Below are 6523 nucleotides of genomic sequence, written 5' to 3' on the forward strand. Positions count from 1 at the left end.
AATAAACTTTTTAATAGTAGATATTATTTTAATATTAGTATTTTATTAATAATTAATATGTATTATTTTTATTTTATTAGTTAAAAATCATTTAAATACATAATTAATTAATAATAACTATATTTTTATACAAATATCAAGAGTATTTAATTTATGAATATTGAATAATGTTATTGATTAACATAATATTGTTCTTTTGTTGTGGTTTTTTTTTATTGGTTTTGTGTGTTTTACAAGTAATTTTGGTCTTTTATGGCACTAATTGAAAGTTGCTCCACCAAAGGGAAAGATCCATATATGGAGTAAGAATCTGTTTATATAAATGCAAAGTCATAGAAGCACTTAAAATTATCTTAAGAGAGTGGTAAAGCCAACTTTTTTCCCAATATTTTTGTCATCTAAAGATTTTTTTTTGTTTCTTCCAGTAGAAGAAAAAAAACTTTTAATTAATTATGAAATTGAATAATATATAGAAAAAGGTTAAATGAAACTTTTGATCTAAATTATCACTATATGTAGATATATGGGATTTCAAGAATTATATTGAATTATTCTTTAAAAAAAGAATTATATTAAATTATATCGAGTTGAAATTGTCTAAATAAAACACATGACAAATCACTTCAATTATTGTTTTCTTTTATTTCTTTGTTGAAAGTTGGAATGGAAAACAATAGAACATAGATAGCTAACGTTAAGTTGACGGTATAGTAAGATTAAATGGAAAATTAATAGGATAAAGCATAATTTTTTGTCTCTAAAGTTTGACAAAAATTTTAAAATTATACTTAAATTTTATCTTGTTTTAATTTGTCTCAAAAATTTTCGATTTTCATTAAATATACTTGTGACATTTAATTTTTTAAAAAAGTTAAGACCAATTCAAAAATAATTTTATAAGAACAACCTTCAATACAAGCAAATCAAGCATAATTGTTATGTATTATTATTAGATTGATCTTAAATTTTTTGAAAATTTAGCCATTAAGAATATATTTAATGCAAATAAAATTTTGTTGGGACAAAATTAAAATAAAATAAAATTTAGGAGTATTTTTAAAACTTTTGCCAAATTTCAAAAACGAACAAAAAGTATACTTTATCTAAATTAATATTACATATATTTGAAAATAGGTTAAATTACTAAATTGATCTCCTACATTTTAATCTAATCCTATTTTAGTTCCTAAAATTTAAAGTATCCTATTTAAATCTAAAAAGATTTTATTTAGTTTCAATATAATCCTGCCAAGAAGTCTATATTAAATAATTAATGAAATTCAATTTTCAGATATGAAAAATTTATATATATAACCAAACTTTTCGGTTGCTAAAAAAAGTTTTCCCCCGAAAAGTAAATTCTCGCAATAATGTTCTCGATGTGCTTAAACTAAAGTCAATAGTTCGCAGTATTGTATTTGCGGCTGATTACGTGTCTCTCAAATTTGTACCCCTTCTTTAAAGAGAGACATTAAAATTTGGATATTTGGTAGAACGGTAACGTTAATTATTTATATGACTACATTAAAATTAAATGAAATGGTTTTAGATTTAAATAAAGCATTTTAAATTTTAGATCCTAAAATAAAATTATATCTAAACATAAAAGAATAATTTAATATTTTATCCCTTAAAATAAGTCAAATTTAATTTTTTTTATGTTTAAATTTAAAAGATTGATGAATGCGCTTTTGAAGTTTTGAGTACTTCCTTCTTTAATTTTACCACTTTTTTTTATTTTTTCGATACTTCAAAAGCTTAACTGCCACTCTATTCTCCAAAAAGACCTTCCTTTACCACTTTATAAAAAGTTTTGGTTAATATATTTTTATTGTTTACAGGCTATCTCAATATAATAATTAGCTTGAGTAACTAACTAAATTTTTTTATGATTATTTTATAAAATGATTTCATTCAAAGTATAGACAATTTAAAATTTATTTACTATAATTTTATTATATATCATAAAGTCTATTAAGACCGTCAACAAATTATAACTCAAATTAATCTTTCTATATTCATTTAAAAATTGCGAATTTAAGTTTCACTTATAATTTAAAAAAAATCCACTAAGGCTATTAATAATTAAAATCACGATATATATTTGACAAATAAATGCGACTTCATTATTCTTTAGTATATAGAATATAAAGAGTCAAGTTTGATAAGAAATACAAATGAAACGTGTGAAACACTTACCTTAAGTTAATAATAGTTTACTATTACTATTTTAACATTATTTCCCCCAAAATTTTGCAACATAATACCATTTCATGAATTACATTCACACAATTTAATTTATAACTATTTTTTGTTGAATTTTAGTTTAAACTTTACAAATTATATATTTTTGCTTTAAACAATATTTTAATAGTTTACCCTTTCTTGTGTTATGTTGACTTTAGTGATTTGTAACGTGAGTTTTTTTTTTTTTTAAAAAAATAGGAGTGAGATTTGAATCTGTAATTTTTAATTAAATATAAAAAAATTATGTCATTTGAGTTATAATTTATTGGTGTTATTTTTTTATTTTTATTTATTCTACAATAATAAAATTAATTGATGATTATTTTAAGATATGGAGTCAACCAAATTTACTATTGATGAAACTTGGATGATTATCAATGGAAATGCTAAGCTGGAAATTAATTAAAGTGACTAACCTATGGTGAAAGTTGTAAAAAGTAAGGTTAATTATTTTTCTTTGGTTCTTTTGTTTTTATGTTATTGCTTGTTATTATGTATCTTCGTTTAAGTAAATATTAAAAATTTAAATTTTGTTTTGTATATATAACAATTTATTTATTAATGACAAATTTTTAAATATAATTCAAATTTGTAATAAATTAATTTTTTATTTTGTGAATTAAAAAATACCATAAAAAATTAAAATAAATACATAAAAAATTTTGATAATTAATATGCATTAAGAAACATGTTACTGAATAATATTTATTTATTGAAGAAGAGAACACAGAAAAGAAGAAACCCTAATAATTATGTTTATATATGTTTCCCTATCAAATCACTGTTGAGGAATAGTTTTCTTAGCTTTTAGACATAAAAGTGTAAATAGGGGACAAGCTAAGTGCTTCACATGAAAGTAAGAAAACACACTCCAATTTGTTTGAGAAGTTCTAAAAAAGTTACTACATTTTGCACTATTAATTAGTAATAGATATTAGTATTTTTCCTATAATAAAATTCACTTTTATTTGATTTTATCATTAACATACATGTAATGATTTTACTTTTCACAAATTTTGATTTATTCCTTTCTTTTATTAGTTTTCGTAATATATTTCATGACAAAGCAAAAAGAAAAAATAAATTAGAAAAAGCAATAAAATATAAAATATGAGTCAAATTTGAATCAATTACGTCAATTATTTCCAATAATGACAATGTTAAGAAAGAGTTAAAAAATAAATAAATAAAAAAAAAACAGTCACCTTCCACGTCATTGCATAGTTGAATATATAATTTGTCGGTAGTTTCATACTTTCATTTCAAATGAATGAAGTCACCAACTCCATCACGCAAATGAACATACAAAGATTGATTACTTCAACCATTAATTAAATTATTAAGAAAATGTTACTATATAATAAGTTATCTAGCTAATCCATTTGGTTTCTTAATTTTATAATGTAAATTAATTAAGTTAGTATCTATAACAAATTTTATGGTTGTGTGTCGCTAAAAACAAGTGACGTGTTGTGACACATGGTGCTTAACGATTTAGATCAAAATATGTAAAAATTATTAAAGAATCAATTTGATTTATAATTATTATAAAAATTAGAAATTAAAATAATTAACGGATAAAATTTAAAAAATTAAAATGTTGTTATCTCGAATCCATTGTTATCATTTATTTCATTCACGTGGATACGGTGGCCATTGTTCAATTTTTAAGATAGTCTTTATTATGCATCTTTTAATTTTTCTTAGTTATTATTTTCTTATGACATTTGTTCAACTCTTCATGTTATGATTGGACAACAAATTAAAATAATTAGTTGGTAGCTTAAATTATGGTATGATCATGAAAATGCATACATAATTTGATGGAAATAATATAGTTTAATAAATTAATTAAATTAAATCATTTGTCTTCTCTTAATTTGACGATTATATATTATATATATGAGCAAAAAATTTTGTCTCACTATTGATGGTTGGAGATTTCTAGCTATATTTAATTTAATTAATTTCAATTATATATAATTGGCTTATTAAGTCAACCCAATTAACAATAGCAATATACCTTAATTAGTTTATAATTGTATTTATACTTATTGGTGATGGAAGATTCTTTATTTTATTAAATAATGGAAGACTCATGATCTGATAGATGGGACAAAAAATAAATAAAATTTATTTTATTTAATATTTATTAATAAATAAATATTAACTAAATTAAATTATAATTGTTTTTAGTTATTAAATATTTTTGTTATAAATATTAAATTTATAATAAAAATTTATATACAATTATCTTTATATAAAATTATAAATTAAAAAATTGTTAAATAATTTAATATATTTAACTAAATTATTATTTAATAATTCTCGATTATTAACTACGTATTACGAAAACTATAGATAACACTCACCTAACACATAAAAGACATAATATTATTGGATTGAATAAGTTCTCATATCATATCATATTAAAATTAAAATTAAATGAGTTTAATTTAAGTTTAAAAGTTGGTTCATAAAATGAGAAATATCACATACTTATAGATTCTGTAAAATTTCTATTTTTAAAAAAATATGAAACTTGTGGTAGTAGTAATATATATGATTGAACATGCAATAGTTAAATAAAGTACAATAGTGACTCCAAATTATTCACTACAATAACTAATATTTACTATAAATTAATTATTAAATCTAAAAGATAATAGCTGGTGTAACCATGATGAAATGGAAACAAACTAAGCTAATCCATATATACAAGAATAAATCCTCTGACCTCTCTTCCTAACCAAACCACTACAATTATATAAATTTTATAGCGTCTAAATTTTATCTAAATTTTTATAATAAACTTTAAGTATTTAAAATTTATTAATTTTTATGCTTTTAAAATAAAGATTAATTATTTTACTTTTTTTACAATTAATATCAAATTTTTAAGCATTAATTCTCTCTTTTTTTAGCTCCTCCGCCACGAGTAATTATCGACTCTGATACCATTTTATTAGGCTATTATGGAGAACTCTCAACTACTATAGAAATTTCGGAGAGAAATCAAGTGAGATAACTTAATATGGGAAGACACCACATACAACTCAAAATCTTAAAACGTCAAGTTAATGGATCTCTCATCTTATAGACTCCTCACTCTTTTTTTTACGTGCGTGAGACTATAATAATCTATATATTAATTTCACTGAATAAATTAAATATATATCCATGATTATTATTATTTGACATATCTAACACACTTGCTATTGTATTGACTTTTAGTAGTTATAGGTAAGCTTTGCCACTTGCCTAACAAATAAATATCTACCTCTAAAAATCTACAGTTCCTTTCATCTCCATCTTTTTCATTCTTGAAGAAAGTTGGGAAGAAGATTAAATGAATGAATCTGTTTTTGAAAATGATTTGTAAACCAAGTTGGAGATAGAAGACAATATGGTAAAAAAAAAAGCTTTTCTTCACCCTAGAAAGTAATTAGAAGTATGACCTTAAAAAAATAAAAATAAAAATAAAAAATGTGTTCTACTCTTATCAGTCTTAATTCATGTTTGTAATTAAATTATATTTATAAGTTAATGTATATTTTTGTTTCTCAAAATTAAGAGTAAAATAAGATATAATTAATTAACCCTTAATTAATTATCTTGTTGATGAGTTTGCAAAACTCTAAATTAAGTTGATGATGATCAAACATTATTAACATAATTAATTATAAAATTATTAATTTGAGCTTTAATTCACATTTACTAATTAATAATTTTGTGTTATGCGGATTTTATTATTGAGCCAAAAAGAAAAGAAAATCATTGCAAGCCCAATGTGAATTCAAGTTTTCAGCCTTATTCAAAAAATGTTTAAGTGTTATAGCTGAAGCAATATCTTGTTATTGGGCCAGATTTTTTAATCATTATTATTAGCCCAATTCAATTTTGGTTGGAAACCAACTTGTTTGGTTCGAAACCAATATTGAAAGAAAGCAAGTTCCATGCTTTCAAAGATCCCACTTTCAATTTGTGATGGATTTCAAATTCAATTAACTTGAATTAACTTGCATTGGAAACATGAGAGAGAATAGACAATTGTTTGGATGGCACCATTAGTGCTACACGCTACCTAAAGCAAGAGGGAAGTAAAAATTAATTTATTTTAATTCAATTGTTCAAATTTATTGAATATGTTTCTTTCTTCTCTCCCATCTCTCTCATAACTCTCGGTCACTTCTATCAGGAAAAGCATAGAAGCTTTTGCAAGCTATCAGAAGCAAAAAGAATAAGCTAGAAGCAAGCTTGAGGCCATAGTGATGAT

Source organism: Arachis duranensis, chromosome 1 (assembly GCF_000817695.3).
Source record: "Arachis duranensis cultivar V14167 chromosome 1, aradu.V14167.gnm2.J7QH, whole genome shotgun sequence".
NCBI classification, from domain to species: domain Eukaryota; kingdom Viridiplantae; phylum Streptophyta; class Magnoliopsida; order Fabales; family Fabaceae; genus Arachis; species Arachis duranensis.